This window comes from Anoplophora glabripennis, unplaced genomic scaffold, assembly GCF_000390285.2.
Source record: "Anoplophora glabripennis isolate ALB-LARVAE unplaced genomic scaffold, Agla_2.0 scaffold5, whole genome shotgun sequence".
Classification (NCBI taxonomy): Eukaryota; Metazoa; Arthropoda; class Insecta; order Coleoptera; family Cerambycidae; genus Anoplophora; species Anoplophora glabripennis.
Window position 1 is genome coordinate 891546 of NW_019416525.1, and position 22147 is coordinate 913692.

At 33.8% G+C, this 22147-nt stretch overlaps 1 long non-coding RNA gene across 1 annotated transcript in view; it reads left to right on the forward strand.

Annotated features, from left to right (window-relative positions):
• LOC108907510 overlaps positions 1-21170 on the forward strand; it is a 77145-nt gene extending 55975 nt beyond the window's left edge. The window contains exon 3 of the long non-coding RNA XR_001964333.1: positions 21126-21170. This is a non-coding gene — a long non-coding RNA (uncharacterized LOC108907510). The remainder of the gene's footprint in view (positions 1-21125) is intronic.
• Positions 21171-22147: the final 977 nt, after the last annotated feature.

Below are 22147 nucleotides of genomic sequence, written 5' to 3' on the forward strand. Positions count from 1 at the left end.
CTTGTAATAAAAGCACAAGATTGAAGACGCTTCGCTAAAAGGTCGTTGTCTTTCAAAAAATTGTATTGAATCCGAACTTATGGACCAGGAAGGTTACATTTATTGCACAGTTATTTTTTTCACTATGAAGGATCTGAAATGATTCTAAACTTTCAAAGGATGTTAGGAATATAAACACTTTCAACAGTGTTAAATGTTTTGTTGGAAACAAGAAAAATCTAAATTTGACGACGATTGCAGAATAATAATTTAATTATCATTCGTAATTGATTCGTTCAGCTCATATCAATGTAAATGACCATGATACCCTTGCCATAAGCTTACAATAATGTAAATACTTCTTGGCGTGATAAATTGACCTTGGATTAAAACGATATTTATACCGATGCGATGGCAACAGACTTGAAACGTGGTCATTGTTGCCTTTTACAGCTATCTCAAAGGATTTTAAAAATAAAAAGGTACGATAAAATTATATCTCCGGGTAGTTACCATTTAACGCAAAAATTTATTGCTTCATTTCCATTGCCTCATTCCAAATAAATATGCTAAATTATTAAAATATTTATGGATTCACACCTTGCCGTTGCTAAATATTAACATAATTCTTCTGGTAATCCGAAATAAATGTCGATGTAAGGGGATTCTTTTCCATTTACGTTACGGTTATGTCTTAATAATATATTGAAGTCGTTTGCGATAGCTGGTATAAATTACAGAACGAGAAGCGAGTAAAAACTTTGTAATGCATTAGCAACTCTTGAGGCATGATACTGCAGTGGCGGGTACGGCTAACACGGATGGGGTCTGATCTTTTTTAACCTTCTTTTCGTAATTTTTATACCCCGTCGCTAGACAAGCTGGTGTGACCTCAAACAACGGCGAATGTTAATCATAGCACATACACACTTGAGAAGTGCGGTATGCATTGTAAAGGAAAAATGGATACACAGAGATTTTTACACCACTCGTTCTGACTTACAAACTTTTCTTATACAAACCTTTTCATAATATCACACAGAATCTTAAAAATGAAAACACGAAAATACGCTGTATCGCTACTAAACACTGAAATAAAGAATTTAAGGGGGTTATACATTTATAGTACACCAAGACACTTTACCAGCACCTTCTCGTAAATGATGACGACATATTCGGTCATTTAGCGCCTATTTATAGGCCATCAAAGATACACCGGAAGCTACTACCCTCTACAAACCCTAAATTATTTGAACATAAGGACCACACAATTCGATTAGCTGTGACATCACGCTAGAATCATACCTCTTCCTAAGCGGAAGCTAGCCTCCGTTGCAATTCGTAAGCATTCGGATCACGATGGCATTCTGTTTAAATTTAAACTGTGTAGGGTGAGAGACAATAATAACAAATAACATAAATTAGGTTTTTTTAATGCGAATAGAAACATTGGACTGGTTTTTTCAAGTGGCCCCCATTTTAAAACGGAATTAACATGTATCTGAATGAACTATACATATAATCTCTAGATATTTGGTACAAAGAACGTATATGACTTCATTTGAGGATTTTAGGGAGATTTGTAATTTGAATTGTCCCACTAATTGAAATCACACACATGTTCCGCCTCTGGCCGAGCGCTTCCAAATGCACTACAAATTGTGTGGGACTCTGACTGAGTGTTGCGGCGGGTCGTTACAGTCACTCTCCGTAAGTTACAGACTCCAGTTGCCCTGTCTAGAGTTACAAGTCGCTATGTGGGCAATTGCGTGTCATTCGAATGTTCTTGCTCCGGCTTGGTTGGATCAATCAAATAGCCCCTTATTTTAACGTCCGTCGTATATCGCAACTCTATTCGCGTACCTCCAAGGGTGAAATTGAGAGGAGGTCGGGAACGCTCGAGACGGGCTTGACACATGCTGTCTTGCAAAGGAAGTAACACTCGATTTGGCGAAGCGTGAAGTATTGCTTGCTTGGAGCAAGATCCATGTAAGGAATACTACCGGAAACACAAAAAAAAAAAAACGGAAAAATGTTGCCTAAGGTAATCAGTACGAACAAAATTCAATTCTGATTTACTTTCTGTTGTTTTTACTGTTTCTCGAAATGGGTTCTCTTCAGAAATAGTCGATGTTGTTAGTGTCGTATCTTTTGGTTGTTTGTGTTCGTATTATTTGTGAATAATTTATGGGGGTGCTAGATCATTGCGGTGTCATGGCATGTTTTAGAAACTGGTAGAGTTATTCCTCGTCACAAGCCAATTTTGGTGATTTTCCTTTCAAATCAATTTAAATTTGGTACGAGATATTGCCTAATAAGTTTGCATAGTTAATATGATGATGAATGAAATCATTCAGGGACGGAGATTTAGGGATATCGTCATTTTTCTTAGCAGTCCTTCTACGTCATTGAAATTTTCATATAAATAATATAATTTATTAAAAAATGTACTCGTTTTGGGAAGTTTAATTATATGTCCTCCCAAATGTATCTTTTACACAGCATCCTGATTAAATTAATTAAAACAATGTTTTGACACATTGACAAAATAAATTTACATATGAATAGATACAGCGTTATTGCCCACACTTTCTTCCTACCATTTAGGGGCGGTTAAAAATGGGGACGTAAGAAAAATTTTGTGCCATCTTTCTCAGTGTGATGATTTTTAACTAGAGCTAGTAGGGTGCAAAATAGAGGAAAGCAGTCTGTTCTTGAACAATAAGTTCCTGGAAAATTTAAAATAATCGTAAAAAATATGTGTTTTGATTAAAACTGTTCATAAAAATTACTTCCCGTTTGGAATACCTATTTATATTTCCAAATTTACATTTCTACAGATGTAGGTAGGTATTTTTTATTTACGTTCCTGTTTATCTTTCTAAATTAACGTTACTCGCACTAACAATGAATAACTATCTTAAGAATATTATAAAAAATAAATATTAAATAGTTGGATCCAGTAGATTGAATCTAATATATGAAAATGCGATTAGGAACAATTACCGGATTTATATCTTTTTTTAAATCTTTGACAGCTTTACATTTAAGCGAGTTTAAATTATATACAGTTTTTTTTAAGTAAAATTTATAGGCGATTGAAATTATATGCCCTGATAATTTAGAAAAATATATATTTAAGCTGTCAGCAAGAAAATTATTTTAAAAAATGCTGGAATTTGTTCATATTTATGAAATAAGACATTTTTTTTTTAAATTCTAGGCTCATAAAATTAAACGATGGAAATATTGCAAAACAACAGCAATGATATCAAAGGAACATTAACCCTAGCTGCGAAATAAGAAACTAATATCTCGACGCCACCAGACGACAATCGTTTTAATCTCCCCCATTATAAAACAACGGAATACAAAAGCGCGTCAGATGTTTTTTCATCGCCCGCTCCTCGTCGAGTAATAAGAAGTGAGAAAATTAAATTCTTCGACGAGATGCTCGATATTTAAACCCTTCAAAATTTTAATTAGAATCATGCGGCCCGTTCTTAGCAAATATTGACATCTGTCGAGTGGAAATATACAGGGCGGCTCACAAAAACACAATGACGCAAAAATTAAGGTCCAGACTAGACAGATTGTAAAAATATACTTAAGTTTTGAAAACTTTGTTGAATTTAAACAGAATTTGTTGATATTAAAAGAGAATACTTGTCTGAAATTAATTTTTTCACTTCTTTTCTTTCAGGAATCAAGCAAAAAGTGAAGAGTTTGGATTTTATACTAACTCTAAGAGAACTTTTAAAAAATTTCAATATGCTACAAACTAATGTTTACATAAACAATGGTCATAAATTTGAACTGACAAACGCTTCTTCAATTTTGATACATGATGTACACCCTGTACATTATATGTTAATAAAAATATTTTTTACATTTATTTTTTTTATGAGATTAAGGGGAAAGAATCTTGCTGGCTCACCCCGTACACAGAGCCAGCCGTTCACGTAACGGGTTAATTAATTATTGTTGGTTTTCTGCTCGAGAATTAATTGGACCGAAAGTTAATTTAATTAAAAACATGTCTATAATTCTGTACTGCTAATTAATGGCTGGCTTTTGTTCTGCGGATCACAGGGCTGCGCTAATTAATTATTGTAGAGGTGGAAAACGTCGCCGGAAAAGTGGATAATTAGTTTAGCAAAAATTATGCCCGCTTGCCGAGAGTCCTCTTCAAATGTACGTGTAATTGCAAGATAGTTGACAATTAAACGCAGCAGAATGCTTTCTGATGCCTGATTTGATACGAAATCACTGTTTTATGGAAATATTATATTTTCCGGTAGATAAGGTGTTAAAAGCTGACAAAAAAATACCTCATAAATAATATACAGACATTTCAAATCTGAACACCCAGATAAATATTTATTTTATTGATAATCGAGAATAATAAACGCACGCCACTGTTCCTTCATGCATCACTATTGAATTTGAATATATTTCTTATGAATGTCTTAAAGTAAAAATTAACTACCCTTCTGAATATCTAGGTTCAAAACCAAGTCGAAAAAGTCACTAACGATGATGAAGTTAGCAAGACGGTGTGCAAAAAATGGAAACCAACTCATTTATTCGCCCGCTTAATTGCGCAATTTGGTGCTAATGAATCGCAGAGCGAACGAGTTTTTTTTTGGTTCCCCAGGATTTATGTTATCGGCGTGGAGTGTTGTATACATTTGGCTTCAGCTCTAATTAGATAAAATATGCATTGTATTTTAAGACGCCTAAATGTAACTTAGTAATAATTTACGTGGAGCAAAACAACTACTTCGCTTTGTACTTCTGGCCAAATTAAATTAAGCAGTCACATTGGAGGAATTTAGTTCAATGTGGAACATTTATTTTCCTCCGCGATTGCGGTAGTGAAAAAAATTGATGCTATTTCCTCTGCCAGGAAAAAATTTGTTTTAAATAAAGTTTATACATAAATCTTTCCCTGGCAAATAGCAATAGCAGATGTTTCCGAACGGGTATTTTATTTTTAGGAACAGTTTGTTATGGGCTAATATAGAAATTCAATAAAAATCGTTGCGGATGTTTTGCAGCAAATAAATGAACTCTATGGATCTGTGTACAAGAATATGTACTACAAGAAAAAAATTTTTCAAAATTCATCCATGTTTCCAAAAATTTTCATCAATCTTTCCAGATTTGACTTTATGCATTTAATTTTTCATATACAATTAAACACTTTTGGAAAACGAACCGCATACAATTGATTTCCTGGCTCATTGACGTTTTTAATTAATATTTAATTGTCTTAAATAATATTTACTACTCATTTGGTATATAAAATTCAAGAATAATAGACTATATAGTCTATAGTATATTCTATAGCTTTAATTAAAAGTTTATGTCCATCCGTTGGTTACCAGTTAAGTTTACAACGTATATAATGACATAAATACATGTTTTTATTGATAATGTTAAAGTTAATGATTATGAAATTTTTTGAATGTAGCCCCACTTTTAAATAAATGAATTAAACAGTGGTTTATCTGGAAATAGAAATAAAGGACTAAAGAAATATTTTCACGAGTGGCAATCAACTTGTTTTAATGTTGGATTTGAAACACGAAATAGTTCAAAATTCAATATTTCCTAGGAGTTCCCTTACTTCCAAGTTGATTCAAACAAACTGCCATCTACGTCGCCCTTTGCAGCAATCCGAAGGCATTGTTTCAAACATTTGCATTTAAAAGATACCGCGGCAGGTTGTTTCTATTGATCTTTGTCGCTTTAGGACCAGGGATCAGATTAGCTTTCGGCTGGAAGATCGAATTTACTGCCAGGGTTCAAAAAGATGCCCGCAAAAAAAAACAAAAAACCGAAATGTGCTCACCTTAATCAATTCCAAGGTTAATATTTAACATAGGGTTATATTTTTAATATTTCATGTAAATTTTAAAAGCAATTATGTGTAATCTCTTCATAAAATATCATTCGATAGTTGTTAACAGGCTGAAAATTAAAAAAAAAGTTTAAACATTTTTATATTTTTAGTAAATACACATTAGACAGTGTTAAAGAGTATACAGGCTGTTGCAAAATTCCACCTACAATATTGTAATGATTCACTTTTTCAGTCAAATTTTTCTCACTCTTTTAGAAATTATTGAAGCTCTTGGATTTCTCAGGATTTCTAAAGGTTACAAGCCTTTTTAAAATCACCTAAAAATTTAAGATTTTTTTATGATTTAATTTTTGTGACTACTGTATCCCGAAAATAATAACTATACAGGGTGTCTCACGGTGACGTCCAATTAGAATTATTTCAGAGACTACTTCGATTTGAATTTTGAAAATTTGGGTTACCGAGTTTTGGGGCATGCCCTTCTCGACTAAAATAATGGCGTCCACGTACCACTTCCGGTTATACCGGAAGTCGCCATCAACTTGCTTATTTTAAATGGAAGTGACTAGCTTCAAACCATGTGTATTTTATAGTAAGCAACAATATTTATAGGGGGGATAGCTAGACCCCCTAAGCTTCCCATCCATACTTTCAATGTGGCTTAATTGCATACAGGGTGCTAGAAACCTACCTACCTTTATTTATTTCTTCCCATCCGGCCAGACATGCCATTACTTACAGTAGTTCGGGGCGCGTCCGCAGCCACACCTGACATGCACCAAAAAAAACTCGGTAACACATAAAAATCTTTAATTTCCATAACATTCGAGTCAGGAATGTCGCGTTCCCCATTCGGTAAACGAGTTTGTCTCGATAAAAATTGGCGTACAAATAAATAATGAGGGACACCCACTCCCCGTCATTTCATCTCGTTTCCTTGACGCCTTATGCAATTTAGATTACAATCAGAACCCGCTTGATTCTTATACCTAATAAATTCCGGCTAGTTTTTGCGTTTCCCATTTAAGAGGGCACTTGTCGGGGAATATATGGCACATTTAAGAGCGTAAATTGTACGTATTTCTATGCAGCGGTGTTAAGGAGACGTTTACTCTATACCTCGCTCCTAATTAAATAGGAAACGTTTATTCAGGGCTGCTTGGTGCTGTGGAGGAGTCTCGGCAAACCAGTATTGTAAACGTTTACAAGTGAAGGACGGAATAATAAAATATGCTGGTGGACTAGCCTGGTTCTAGAAGTCGTTGTGTTTTATTGCAATCTTAGTTAAAATTAAAAACTACTGTTCCCTGAAATAATCCAGAACTTCCCTTATAGGATGTGTCCCGTAATAATATTGTTATAACCGGAACACATGACTACAATAAACAAATCATAGTGCACACACGAAATGTCTGTTTATCACTACACGCTACATAACTAATTAATAACAATTATTCACTTACCACCCACAATATTTGTGCAGCAATCCAAAGTACGACGATGCTCCAAAAATCTATGGAGGCGTATAACAAGAATTAACCAAATGTTTATCTTTCCCATCGATAATGCCCGGCTTATGGTAATATGAAATATAAAGTGATTTTCGTACTTTATCACGGTATGTTAATGACAGAGCGTCCGTTATCGTTGACACTGATCTGGAGAGTTGGGTCTGATGTAACAAGAGAATAAAAATTGTTATGGAAAAAATTAATACGATATTTTTAAAGTCAGTCCAATTCGTTTCAATTATAGAAACAGGTACAAAATTTTGCTGAGCTAGCTCTCTTGATCGCATACGAGGTCTGTTCACAAAATAATCGAACTTTAATTCAAAAAGTTCAGTTATCTTCTGAACAGACCCCGTATTTTGATTTTGCAGAACACTACTTAAATTGCTTTATTGTTTTTCTATCTCTTATAATTTCGGAGATCCCAGTACACACATCACCAAAATGGCCCACTCGGTGTACACAAGTAAGTTTTCAACAAATAGTCCAATCAATCTTTCACGGTTAAATTTACAAAAAATACCACCTGGAAACAAAAAATGTGGTGATATGGGAAAAAAAACACGTAAAGGAAAATTACATTTCTCAAAGCTAAATATGCTTTTTAGGCCGTCGTAAACGTCATAATTTGGTTTATCTCGTCGAGCTGCCCCAGATTAAGTAGAAAAGGATTTTTGATTGAAAATACAAGTCTTCAATCTGTTTTTGAAAAAAAAAATATCTCGGCACCAGAAGGTCGTAGAGCAACGTTTTCTTTTTTAAAATTGGCGTAAAAATTCCAGCAATCGATTCCTGTAATAGACATTATCGAGCAATAAAAATCGAAAAAGATATTCAAGAGAAACGCGACAAAAAATTTTTACTTTTTTCAAAATCATTTTTTGACACTTGAAATTAATAAAATCGTTATCACCTTTTTTACCATGAAAGTACAACTCTTAAGGAAAAAAATGAGTCCTAATTCGTTTTTTTAGGACTATTCGTCGAGCAAGAAGAGCCGATTTTCGAGATGACCTTTTTTTTCGAAACGTTTATGAATTTTTTAGGTTAACTTCGTATATGTGCCACAGGAAAAAATACTTCTATCTTAGATTTTTTTTCCTATATCACCATATTTTTTGTTTCCAGGTGGTATTTTTTGTAAGCTCTTCTACCTATTAATTGGACTAGAACGCCATTATTCTGATATAGACACAAAATAAATATGGACCTTAAGAAGGAACATTCCCAAATAAATGTACAATATTTATAAATCCATATACAGACCGCGACCGCCGTCAAAATATTTACATCTCTGTAATAAAAGACCTACGACACAATCCCGCCGCATTAAGTAGAAGACCCGTAAGATCAATCATAAGATTTTGTCCCATACGGACTAAGAGCAGTCACAAATCTTAGGTTTTGAAATACAGACCTGTTCTCTGCGTGCATTAAAACCTTAATCGTAAGACAGACTTATAAATAATATGCCCACTTGGAGCAACCATCCAAAGCGGTAAACTATGTGTTTTCAAAATTATTCGGCGGCCAGAAGCTTAAAAAAATTACATCCGAGTTAAACACAAGGGTTGAAAAATGCAACTAGAAATACAGAAATACTAGCTTATCTTTTGAAATTGGTGTGTAGCGTTGGAAGAGAAAGTCGTTTCCTTTGCGACATACTCAAACGCTATTCCCGACTGCAGTAATCCACTTGGTTAAAAATCGCCTGGAATGGGTTGTGAACTGTCGAAATTAATCTTGACTCTGCGACATCTGCTGGATCCGCAACACTAATTCGACGTGAAATATGCGAGATGCACTTCGAATACCACAGGATTAGCGATTAGAGAGGTTTAGTGCATAGCGAGTGCCGGTTTACGAGAAACCCAGAAACAGGATGTTGACGTTTTGCTCAACGTGGACCAACGTGATTATCAAGCACTTATTGGCTCTTAGTACGGCGGTTTGGAATAGAAAATTAAGAGGCGAATCAAGTACGAAAATTTGTCCGCGGAATATAGAGTACAGTTAAAAAAAATCCTATGAAGTTTCTGTGTTTTATTTTAAGGTAGAAAATTTCTCCTGACGGACAGTTTTTAGTGGAACTGCTACAAGTAACGAGGCAACGTATACAGCGACGTGTGAAGTCACACAAGTCAGATTAACGTTACTGCTATTTAGATATTTCATAACTGCTTACTGCTTAGTCACATCCTGGCGAGGATCTGCCTTTTGAACAGCACGTTTCGCGTGGGCTGCATGTAGGAATGTGGCAATTTGCTTATGGCTGCAGTTATCAGAACCTAAACACTTATTGGATTTCGCTGCGAGAGACTGATGATGTGACGCACACTCTTAGTTCGACAACAGGAAATTTACAAGTGATCAACATTTCTTCCAACTTGATATTAAAAACGAACAAGTTGAAATAAAAACCATATCAGCTTTGGAGCTTCATATTTTGAAGCAGTCACAGATAACATATAGAAATCCTCATAAAAAACGAACATCCTCGTTTTTGCCTCTCGCCTTGGCATCCCACAAGGACTCTGAAGCCACCCGTCGCGTCGCGAAATTTAAATCAGCCGGCTCCGACCGAGACAAATAAAAAAAAACCTCCACGCGAGTGAATTTCGCTGCGAACTGGTTACGAAATTCATAAATTGCGAATAATTATCGGAACGCAAGGGCTCTCCACGACGATGCCTGCTTGATTTATGAAGCGGTCTGTTGTGGCGCGAAAATATTGTTGCTGCAAAATTTCAATTGTTAATATTTGGATAATGGGAAAATTATGCAAAGTTGGTACGAGGCTTATGTACATTATCCTGCGACGTCGCTTGAGAAACAAGTATTAAAGTCTTTTTGATTTCTCATATATCAATTTTTTTGAATATGCTATTTTGAATATGCGAAATTTTTTTATATTTCCCTTTACAAAGCTTCCCGTTTCGTTAGGATAAGCAAAGAGGTACAGACATTTTTATGAAACGCTAAAATATAAATTAAAAACACTATTTATTATAGTCTTTTCGAAGTCAGTTGAATATGTATATGAGTTTCATAGACGTCCCTAAAAAAGTTTTCTGCTGAAGGTACAAATTTATAATAATTTGTATATAATGTGCAGAAAATTTCTATTATATGTTCATTTGGCCAACAACATATTTTAATTATTTATGTCCTCAAACAATTTTATTATATTGATGGTAAATTTCATTTTGTTCCGTTTCAAAAGGTCTCCAAAATGCCATATTGTAATAATATAATAAAATATTTAGAATTATTCAAATTTTGTGGCTGAAAACGTACATAGGTATTGTATTTTCGAAACCGAGTGAGTTGCGCGAATCTAAATCGGTACAGTAAATAGCTCTAGTACCATGCGAAACATCGCCATAATTTTAAAAATGTTGTCACCGCCGTTCTTGGGGGTGAAAATTCGAAATATTTAGAATTATTCAAATTTCGTGGCTGAAAATGTACATAGGTATTGTATTATTTTTGAAACCAAATGAGTTGCGCGAAACTAAATGTGTACAGGACATAGCTAGTACCATGCGAAACATCGTCATAATTTTAAAAATGTTGTCACCGCCGTTCTTGGTGTTGAAAATTCGAAATATTTAGAATTAGTCAAATTTCGTGGCTGAAAACGTACATCGGTATTGTATTTTTGAATTCGAATGAGTTGCGCTAAACTAAATCTGTACAGGACATAGCTAGTACCATGCGAAACATCGCCATAATTTTAAAAATGTTAGTTCACTTGCGTCACAAAATTGAAGACAATTTGTATCGACAAATCTCAATAAATAATTCATAAATCAAACATATTACGCAACTTCAGTTTATAAATACAACAATTAGCATAAAATTAACGCCACGACCGACTAAATCACGTAAAATTATCAATTTACGGGAAATTTATTACAGTCGTTTATACCCACAGCGATTTACCACACAAATTTGTTTCCACTGTAAAATTAACCCAAACTTCACACGGTAAATTACAGCCACCCACCACCGCGGGCGTTGGGTGTACGTGTAGGGTTTCAAAAACTCATAATTTCCGGCAATTCGATGATAAAAAGGCTGGATCCCACTTCGAGAGGCTCTAAACAAAGGCGCAGTAAAGCACGTTGATATAAGGTGTAAGAGTTCGTACCGTGAGGCATGAAATCATAAATAATAAATCATGGTTTTAATTGGGAGCCACAACGAAGCGTTACTCCTCCGACACCTGCGATGTTCAGCTAGCGAAGGTCTTTTGTTCGGGTATTCTTCCACCACAAGTGCGAAAATGCCTCGTTATTTTCTGTTCTTTTGTGCGTTCGCTTTCGGGGATCGGTCGTTATTCTCTTCCGACGTTTTAAATTATTCAACTGTTGTTATAGACACCGCAATCGTTTATTTATTTGTTCTAGTCTGCTTCGTGGACTTGATCGAAAAGGACAATACAATGCTTGTCTATATCGGAACCGGTAAAATATACACAATGGGGAGAAAAACGGAAAACACCTACCTTTAAAAATAGTTATTTGTTTAACTAGGCAGTAAAGTGGAAGAAATAATGCCGCGGTTGGTATTTAATAGACGAGGCGCAGCCGAGCCTATTAAAACAGCTAAAGTCAATTTTAATTCTATCATAATAGCAAACAAAGCTATTTATTAAAATTGTATGATACATCTTTCATGAATGATTATAATTTCAGGTAGTCTGTGGTTGCTATGAGACGAGTGTTATTAAGTAAAATAACTTAGGTACACAGTAATCGCCATATTGTTCCTATTTAAATCCATAAAAATAACTATTCATTATTTGAGATGGAAGAATTCACATTAACTCCGCCAGAAATTATTGTATCAGCAAAGCAAATAGCGCGTAATTTATTACCAGAAAAATGTATATCAGCAAACATATAAAAAGTTTATTGATTATTCGGCTGAGAATAAATATTATGTCTTTTTCAGAAAATGTACTATTGGTATATTTTCTGAATCAAGCAAAAGTATGAAATCTTCTTCATTATAGTCAATAGGTATATGCGATTCTCAGAACTACTTTGATTGTCTACAACAACATCGGTATTGGAAAATATCTAAAATTGAATGCATTCGTGAAACAGTATCGGATGGATATTGTGTTAAAACATCACGCGATTTAGAAATTGAACAAATTAAAAACAATTTACGTTGAATCAGATAGTTTTTCTATGTATTGTACAAAAAACTTACCACGATGCAGATTCTTCTCAACAAACGCTGAGGTTTCTCCTGTAAGTAAATTATATTAATTAATTTAGGAATGCGAAAAAATAATAATATTTTGTTACAAATAAACTATCTAATAATTTTATTTAAATAAATAATTCCTGTCACACAAATATTCTTCATTCGTAACAAATATACAGGGTGCTTTTGGAAAAACAAATGATAAATACAGATGAAGATCTTTTGCTGTGGACTATTTACCTATCGTCGTTTGTTTTTGAGATACATAGTATCGAAGATGATACATACTTCAAAATCAAGGTTTGGTCATATTTTCTAAAAAACAATATAACGCATCGTAATTTGATACAGGTAACTTATTGGGGGTACTAAATATGTCAGTATTATTAGTATATCATCTGCTAGAGGTCGCTAGTTACGATCTTATCCACTAACACTTAATGATATAGCTTTTTCAATTATGCAGTTTACCATAAATTTGACACCTAGACATATAATAATTTTTGTTGTTCTTATTTGATATTTCTACAATTATTGTTCTGTAAGACTTCCAAAGTCAATTTTTATTTTTTGAAATGAATTTTGGAACAAGCGGAGAGACAAAAAGTTTAAATGGATTTTTTTTAGAAAGGGTCGTTCTTACCGATGATAGTAAACAAGAGGATATTAAAAGTCGCAATATTTTTCATATTCGACATAAAAATTATCAATTCGAAAATAAAAAAAATACAATTCAAACTCTCCGTTGGCCCCCCTCAAATGAAATGCTTATGGTCACAATTAAAAGATCACATTTACATGACTATGTTGATTATCTGAAAATTAATGAGTGTGCTAGATGCCTTAGGAATAGGAAGCGCCTTTTGCTCAAATCGGCACAAAAACACGCACATAATTTGAGGTTATCTGTAGACTTTCTGCGCACTAGAACTTCTCGTATGAAGACGACCCGTGGCGCAAGAGTGCCCATCCCGCATCTGTCGCCATCGCCAGCTCATTCAGGACTCGTTAGAGGACCACTACATAGACGATAATTGAAAATGTCGCAGCGGGCCCAATGAAAAACTACCAGGAATCGCCCTGGTCTCGTTGACACCGCTGGAATTTTTTAATTATTCAAACATTCCACCTTTGGCTTTCGTCATTGTTGACTGCTGGTCTTCCAAAGCGTTCGGGCGAGATTAATTCTTTTGTAATAGTCCAACTGGCGTTTGCTAGACCGGGGGAATATTATGTATGGATGTGTGTCCCACATTATTTCATGAAGAGCTTGCAGAGAAAATTATATAGTGTTCAATAGAGGGACAATTGTGTTTGGCGACGTGAAAAAAAAACGCCCTTTTATAGTTTTTTAATACACAACGAACTCCACTATCCTTAATTTAAAAGTACCCAACTCAAGTTAAATTCATTGTCGAAAATACCGTTTGCCATAGGGCGCATTGTTACATACAAAGTGTTATAACTTAAAGGATATTAGTTCCTGCATTTGTTTACTCTATTTTGACTAAATCAAAATCTGTTTCAAAAAGTCCATATTTGGGTGAATCGTATATCCACGGAGATTTTTGGCTTTTTGGCTTTCAAATATCTCTAGAAATGAAAATTTTTCTATGGGCATAAAAAAACGTGGACTTAATCTTTGGCGGCACAATTTGTTAAAAAAATTCGAAAAATGTAATATTTTTCTTCCTATTTAATTATGTATCTTCAAGAGTTGATTTTAGGTGAAAATGGAAGAGGAAAAAAAATTTTGTAATTAAATTTTTTACAAAATATAACTAGTTACAAATCGAATGAATCATGATTATTACTGTAAAAATCGAAAAAATCACCAAAAGTGGGGTTAAAAAACATTACTTTTTAGGGATTTTTTTTGGGGTCTTTAAAATGGGTATAGGACCTTCATACTTGGCTCAAGAACACTTCATGATATGTAGAATCATCACAACAAATTTCATCAAAATCAGTTAGATAGAGTTTGCATAATAATTATGCAATTCAATTTTTGGAAAAAAAAATTGCAAATTTTCAAAATTTTGCACAGCAAAAACCAAGGCCCTTAGATACTTGAAAATTTAATCATCTATAGAAGGGCTCTCAAGCTTTCATACGCTTTTTGAAAAATTCGAACTTTGTGAATCAAATCAAATTTTTTAAAGCAGGTTTTAAAAGTTATTGGAAAGACGCTTCTTTAAAAAAAAAAACAGATCTATTAGTCAATTAGTTACGTAGTTATAGCCGATCAAAGTTAACCGACATTTACACTAAATGTACTGGGACATCCGGGCTAATTTTTCGAAAAGTACCTTTGGTATTCCGAGTACTTACCAAGTCTAAGTTTGCAATACTTTATTTCATTGGCAACCTACTTTAAAACGCGTTTAAAGTTATTTATGCAATTCAATAACATCGTACGGGTGGTGGTGGTGGGGGAAGCAGAGAGCGCGGCCGCTTCGGCCTGCTCGAAATTGAATTGAACTATGAAATTTGGTGTGATGATTCTACATAACACGAAGTTTTCTTGAAGGTCCTATATCCAATTTAAAAACCCCAAAAAAATTCCTTAAAAAGTAATGTTTTTAACCCCATTTTTGGCAATTTTTTCGATTTTTACAATAATAATCATGATTCATTCGATTTGTAACTAGTCATATTTTGTAAAAAATTTAATTACAAACATTTTTTTCCTCTTCCATTTTTGCCTAAAATCAACTCTTAAAAAGAAGAAGAAAAGAAAAATATGACATATTTCGAATTTAACATATTGTGCCGCCAAAAGTTAAGCCCACGTTTTTTTATGCGCATAAAAAATTTTTAATTTCTAGTGATATTTGAAAGCCAAAAATCTCCATGGATATACGATTCACTCAAACCAAAACAGATACCGCCTAGTCTATAAATGAAGTCAATGTTCTTCGATACCAGAAATCTACGTATTTGTTTGACTTCAATTTGGTAAGTACAGCAATGGGTGAATATAATTTCTGACAATAAAAAATCCCATTGCGAGATTTTTACATAATTTAATGGTCTGTATGAAAGAACATGATTTTACGATAGTGTTTATTTAAGTTGCATAAATAGTACCCCATATTTTGGATACCAGGCATATTAATTGCACCAAGAGAACAGTTGTTTTGTTGTCAATAAATTGCGTTTACAGTAAACAAATGCTGGTTCTGGTTTCTGGATATGATCCAACAAATACAATTTTCTCAGAAGAATATGGTGTTTTGTATTAATAAGTTTAACCATTACAATATCGCAGGGAAAATGGTTACTGTTAAAGCGATATATTCTGTAATAGAAAATACTTTTGATTTTTTTCCTTTTTTTTAAATTTAATTTAATTTTAATTTTATTTTATGAGTTCAATTACCTCTGAACGTAAAATTATTTTTCTTCAGTATTCTCTATTTGTAATATTAGTAGTATTAAAAAAATTGAGTACTTTAGCGATTGAAAAAGAGATTGCCAAGTGAGTCCGACATTTCTTTGACACACATAAATTGTTCTCGGTAAACGACCCTTGTTCTTTGTCTCCTATTGATAACCATGAGTTCTTTAAAGCTTTGACAAAACCCTGTCAAAAAATTCCAAGTAAACTTCTAAATCAAAGCCTTAAGTTCCATTTAACTTAAAAAAATGACGAAGTATGTCGCCCGACGCTTGCAAATATGAACTCAAGTTACTTGAGAATGCCGTTTTTCATTGTACAACTCCATACAATTTATTAAGGGAAAAATAATCCCCAGCTATTCGCGAACCGCAGCAGTTACAGTAAAACGCAACACCTCCGCTGCATATCTCCATTCATTTCGTCGAAAGCCACAAAAAGGCATAAATATGTCGCTAAAAACTGTGCACGGAGCCAGACTGGTATGCTCCCACATGATTTGTGGCGAATAAGTGTATGAATATCTTCGGTCGAGTCCCACACTTCTCGCAGTGAATTATAATTGCAGTAAACTTTATTGCAGCTGCACAGTTTGCGGTGTAACATAACAATATGTAATTCTCGATAAATCTGCAGGGTTTTATGTTGAATTGTTCGGAGACGCGACGTGCAGGGGCGACAGGGGCAAAGTGTGGTTGATTGAAAATTTTAACACGGTTGCGAGCAGGAACTTCCGAAAAATTCGAAACTCAAACTCCAAAACAACTACTGACACTACCAAAATGGTTTTCAGCCTTTGGAGAAGGTCACAATATAAAGAAAAATTATTTTCCTAAGTTCGAATTTTCTGAACGCGCGCGGACCTTACTACCGAATCCCGGCGAAGCCAACAACGAGGGTGATCGAACGTCAGCTCGAGGACTTTGCAATTCAATGTTTGATGCAAAAAAATACAAGGTGTGGGAGTTTTACGGAAAATAAAATGGTACTATTGAAATTTTATTTCAATATACTTTTTCCATCACGTATTCCTAAGAGTTTTTAAACTCTATTGAAATTACTATTTTATTAGTGAGCTTCAGTATAAACAAGGCACAATAAAAATCAGTACTAAACAAAAAATATGAGACAGGGTCACATGTGTGTGACTGCATAACTGAGAATTTATTCCCACTTACGGAGAATTATGTTTGAACAGTTCTCAGGCCCGGATAGCCTTTGCGGGTGTTTGTTTTCTCGACTATTAATAATTTTAATTATTTATTCCCACTCGAGACACCTACCTCTCCAGAAGTATCAAGTGACCCATGTTTCGAATCTCTCCGAGTTCCCCCTACCGTTTCTTGTTTATTTACTTCTTTATTGGCATGTTTGGGTGGTCCTTTATCGGTTAATCAAATCTGTGTGTACTTTCCTACGGTGTTTGGGGACGATTTGCATTTTAATAGGAACCAGGCAGTAATGGGACCAGATTTATGTTTGGACTGGATATCTAGCTGCAGCAAATTTAACTAATGCTGTAATTTGTGTTATATTTGCCTCGTCACCTACAATTTTTGACGTTATCAGAAGCTCTTTTACGGAAATTTTTTTTTTCAAATCATACAATTTTTTATTTCGTGTGGCTGTGTTTAATAAGCAACTGGGTAAATCTGTTTTTTTTATTATTAGGTACAAACACAAACCAGAAATAATTGCTAGAAACTTACGTAATTGCTAATTAATTAACTAACATTCATTCATGTGGCAATATTGTGTGTAAATCAACCACTGTTACGTTTTTAATACCTTCACATTAATTAAAAACAAGTTATTTGTTTTAAATGAGTGTTTTAATGTACTGAATATACAGGGTTATTCGCGCAACTGGTTCGTTAGAAGGATACGAAGTTACCACAAATGAGCAGATAGTTCTAAATGGAATTATTTGCCGTAAATGTTATTTTATTATATTCAAATGCATATACTTTCGTCAAACTATGTGAACTATTTGATGTAATCTATAATTTTTCTTAGAATTTATATTATTTGTAAGTATATATAATTTAATTCAAATCTTTTATAGTTTTGAAATTTATTATCTCGAACTTTAGCTACAATATCTCTTACAGTTCGTCATAAACTGCAGACATATTTGTTTCAAAACTACCAGTTCCTTAAAATACATATATTTAAAATTTAGTATTAATGTAGGAATTATTCGAGACAAATGTAGCATATTATAGTCAAACTTATGTTTTCTTGAAAGAAAATTGTAGGTCACAGAATGGCGTAGGTGTGAAGTAGCACGATAGATGGAGCCACTTACGCTCTGTGTATACACATCTCCTTGTCAGTAACGACACTAAAGCAGCTGGATCGTTCTAACGACATAATGATGAGGATCATTAAAGTCCCAAACCGACCTATGTCTGGTTGGTTAAACTTACGAACCCTAGCTCTATTGTACTAGGTGTTGTGAGTTTGAATGCTGCCAATTTTTAAAGGAAGGAATTATATTTCCCTCAGCAAATTCTCTACATGTTCTTGAAATTACTCTATAACATTTTCGTGATATTTAAATTTAAAAAAATAGTTCAATGTGTATTGTACCTTTGAATCGCATATGTTTACAACTTACGTAGATGTAATTCCTAAGAAGCTTAAAAGTAAGTTACATTTCAATCAAACAAAAACAATAATAATTGATAACAGCCACCCGACCCGATGGCAATAAAAATATCTCGCTCACAGCATAGCAACGACTGTTGCAGTCCGTAAACTTACCCGGGAGTAAAAACACGTACGAAGCCTACACCTCGATACTTCTTTTAAACATACAAAGCAAACAAATAAATTTCATCAGCGTGTAAGCCTCTAGTTTCCATTTATTACTTCTTAAACCGAGCTACTAAACTGGGTGCATGGCAGCGTGGTGTGGGCAGTGGTGTTATGCTCAAACGCGTCAACCCAATAAAAGAACATTTTAAATAAGGAGACTTGAGTTCTCTCGATTTGCATAGGCGCCAATAATATTATAACGATTATCATAAGTAAATACTACAGGGTTTAACAGTAATTTCTCTCACATGGCGTCTGCCCACTGTGGTGTATGTCATGGTTTGTATGGCTGGTGTTATTTTTATAAACGTCTCTGTTAATAACGCTGTGTCAACTTTCTCTACGGTTATAAATTGACACCTATTCAAGGTATTTGCATCGCATAATAGGTTGATTTGGTGGTCTTGGAGACCGACCGAGCGTTCGATTAGTTCCACAAATTTATATTTATTTTACGACATGTTTATGCGGTTAATATATAGTTGTTTGGTACTGACAACATTTTTAAAACTTGTTTTAAAAACCTACGTGTTTATAAAAAAGTGGGCTTAAACCAAATACGGCGCGATAAATTTAAAATTGCCTTTCTCTAGCTCCCCAATACCTATTAAAAAGTTTTACTCCTCGATGAAATAGAAGAGTAAAAACAAAATTGACAAATTAGTGCGCGTCTACTCGTAGGTTGGAAGTCTGTCGGCTTTATCTAAAAGGAGACACAGCTTTATTAGAATAACTCCAAATTAGGATGAAATGTATAACCCGGTGCATAATTATGCACTCTATAAAGTAGGTGCCCTTCTTCAGGTCGGGCGGAGACAAAAGATCATAAATTACAGTCTTGACAAGTGTCAAACTTGGTTTGGAAAACGTATTAATAACTGCTTATCTGATTGGGAGACCAAAATGCTTTTAATGTGACTTGTCTAATAAAACTATAATTATATTAATGCCTATATTCTTCCTCTTTTGTCTTTGTCTCTAAAATCAGTGGCTTGCTTGTTCATATGTAGTAATTTGACTGAAAATATTCTTTCATCATAAAATTTAAATAATATGGTATGTTTATGACAGGTGGTGTATTAAAGAATACTTTATTACTCTGCATAATTTGCAAATAGAAAGAAATTTTAATAACATTGTTTTCTCAGTGTAGTCATTTACTGTTCGTACAGTATACATGGTGGTGGTATAAATTTTAATAAAATCTCGAGCGTAGACAACGCTTTGTCATTGTTCGTTGTAAACGAATCATTAATAATGGTTTAAGGATTTTTAGTAACATCAAACTTTTAGAGAAAAAAATGATTTTGACACAATTGATCTTTCTTTACCTTTAAAATGGAGTAAAAAAAAATAAGTTATGATTTTATTTCAAAAAAACATGTCACACTCTTGAATAAATCGAAATTGACAGTGTCAAAAAAAATCTCCCGGATTTTTTTAAAGAATACGATTGTAAACACAACATAATATGCAAAAAGTCAAAAACACACTGAAGTCAATGATTTATCTTTTTGATACGTTGAATCAAAAAACAAAACATTTCTAATTTACTTTTTTTTATAAAAAGAATGTGTATTTTCGAAGTATTCAATTATGTGCACGCTTATTTTAAAATTGAAAACGGCTGGTTTTTCGAATAAAGTAGAAATAAACTTTTTTCTTATACGTATCATTGCAAATTAAAAGCACCTATAAAGTCCAGGGAACGAAGAGGAAAACTGGGTAAACCTCCGAATACTTTCGGATAGATCCGATTTTTATGAAAATTTGGAATTAAGCTTATTGTTTTATATTGTGGGTTATAATTCACATTATTTTTATAAAGTTTCAACCCTTAAAAATTTTCTTCGTGATGTTTTTTTTTTCATAGAATGTCTATTTTCCGAGTTATTCGAGAAAAACTACAGAAAAACGTCTTTTTTTTAATAAAAAATGCACATTTTCAATCACCAATAACTCAGAAAATAGTGACATCGAAAACTGTTCATAATATACTCTTTTGCTTAAAATTTTATTGCTTTATCGACACCTGATTATTTTCAATATTTCATTTTCCACCCTCTAGAAGGACCTCTTCCACCCCCTGGTCAATGGTAGCGACCATTTCCGCTACTGGTAGTAAATATTGACCCAGACATCCTCAGAGGTATTTCAGAAGAGTCATCCTGTACACTAACCCTTTATTTCTATATCACAAATCATATTTTGGTAATCTTTTATTGATAATACAACAGTTTTAAGTCTTAAAGTGGACTGTTGAATTAATTTATTCGCACTATTGTAATGAAATTTTCAGTATAATTACCTAAATGTTTTTTTACAGGCGAACCAGTGCTGCTCGTATCCATAAATGACCAAAAGTGAAAGGTGAGTACGTTTTAACAGTAATAACTCGTTCGTATCTTAATTACAACAGGTTAAAATTTCAAGAAAACAGAAAAATGTCAGTTATCTGAGGACATTACTTAAAAATATGAGAATTTTAAAGTACCCCACTGGTGATTCATTGAAAAATTCCGAACGTGTACCATAGAATTTCTCCACAACCTTAAAACTGTCTCCATAAATATTTTGCTGTTAGTCTATGAAGATGTCAACTCGTCAATTGAGAGTGTATAAATCATTTGAAAAGGGCCGTAAATTCTGGACTTTACCTGCCGGTAACAGGACCCCAAGGCACAATTTCTTTCTCTTTCTGATACTTAGTAGGTAATAGCTTCCCAAAATCACTGACGAAATTTAAAAATTTAATGCTACCTACACACAAGTAAATATTTTTCTTATTCTTATTTTTTTTTAATTGAAAGCTTTCAGAGGCACTATAAAATGAAAGTGTCATTCAAATATGTTTTTATTATCTTTATGTAACGGCGACGATGTATTTTTTTTCCTAACGACGCCGCAACCAATTTCCCAGAACCCCGTTACAAGATACTTGTTGAATATGTAATTCACATTTCGACTTGGGTAAATAAACAAACATTTCGTTTTATATATTTTTGTGTTTAGCATCTATTTTGACATGACGTGCCCGAATATCTAAATAAACAACAGTTGGGCCTCAAGCCGCAAGAGAGACGACGACTGCCACTGAATGTCTAGAGAGAGACGGACGAAAAAGGTTACGGACGTATTTACACGCTGTCAGTCAGTTTCACGGTGGTGTTCCCGGAGAGGAACAAGTCAAAATATTATATTTCTAGGCGTACCAAGGAAATTTCTTCTTTGTGCCGCGCCAGGTATGGCTATTCGTCTTCGAACACCTTTGCCGCTGCTTAACAATGAAAATTTATTCGAGACTTTTTGTACGGCGTTTGAATTGTAACTGGATTAGATTTTGTCCGT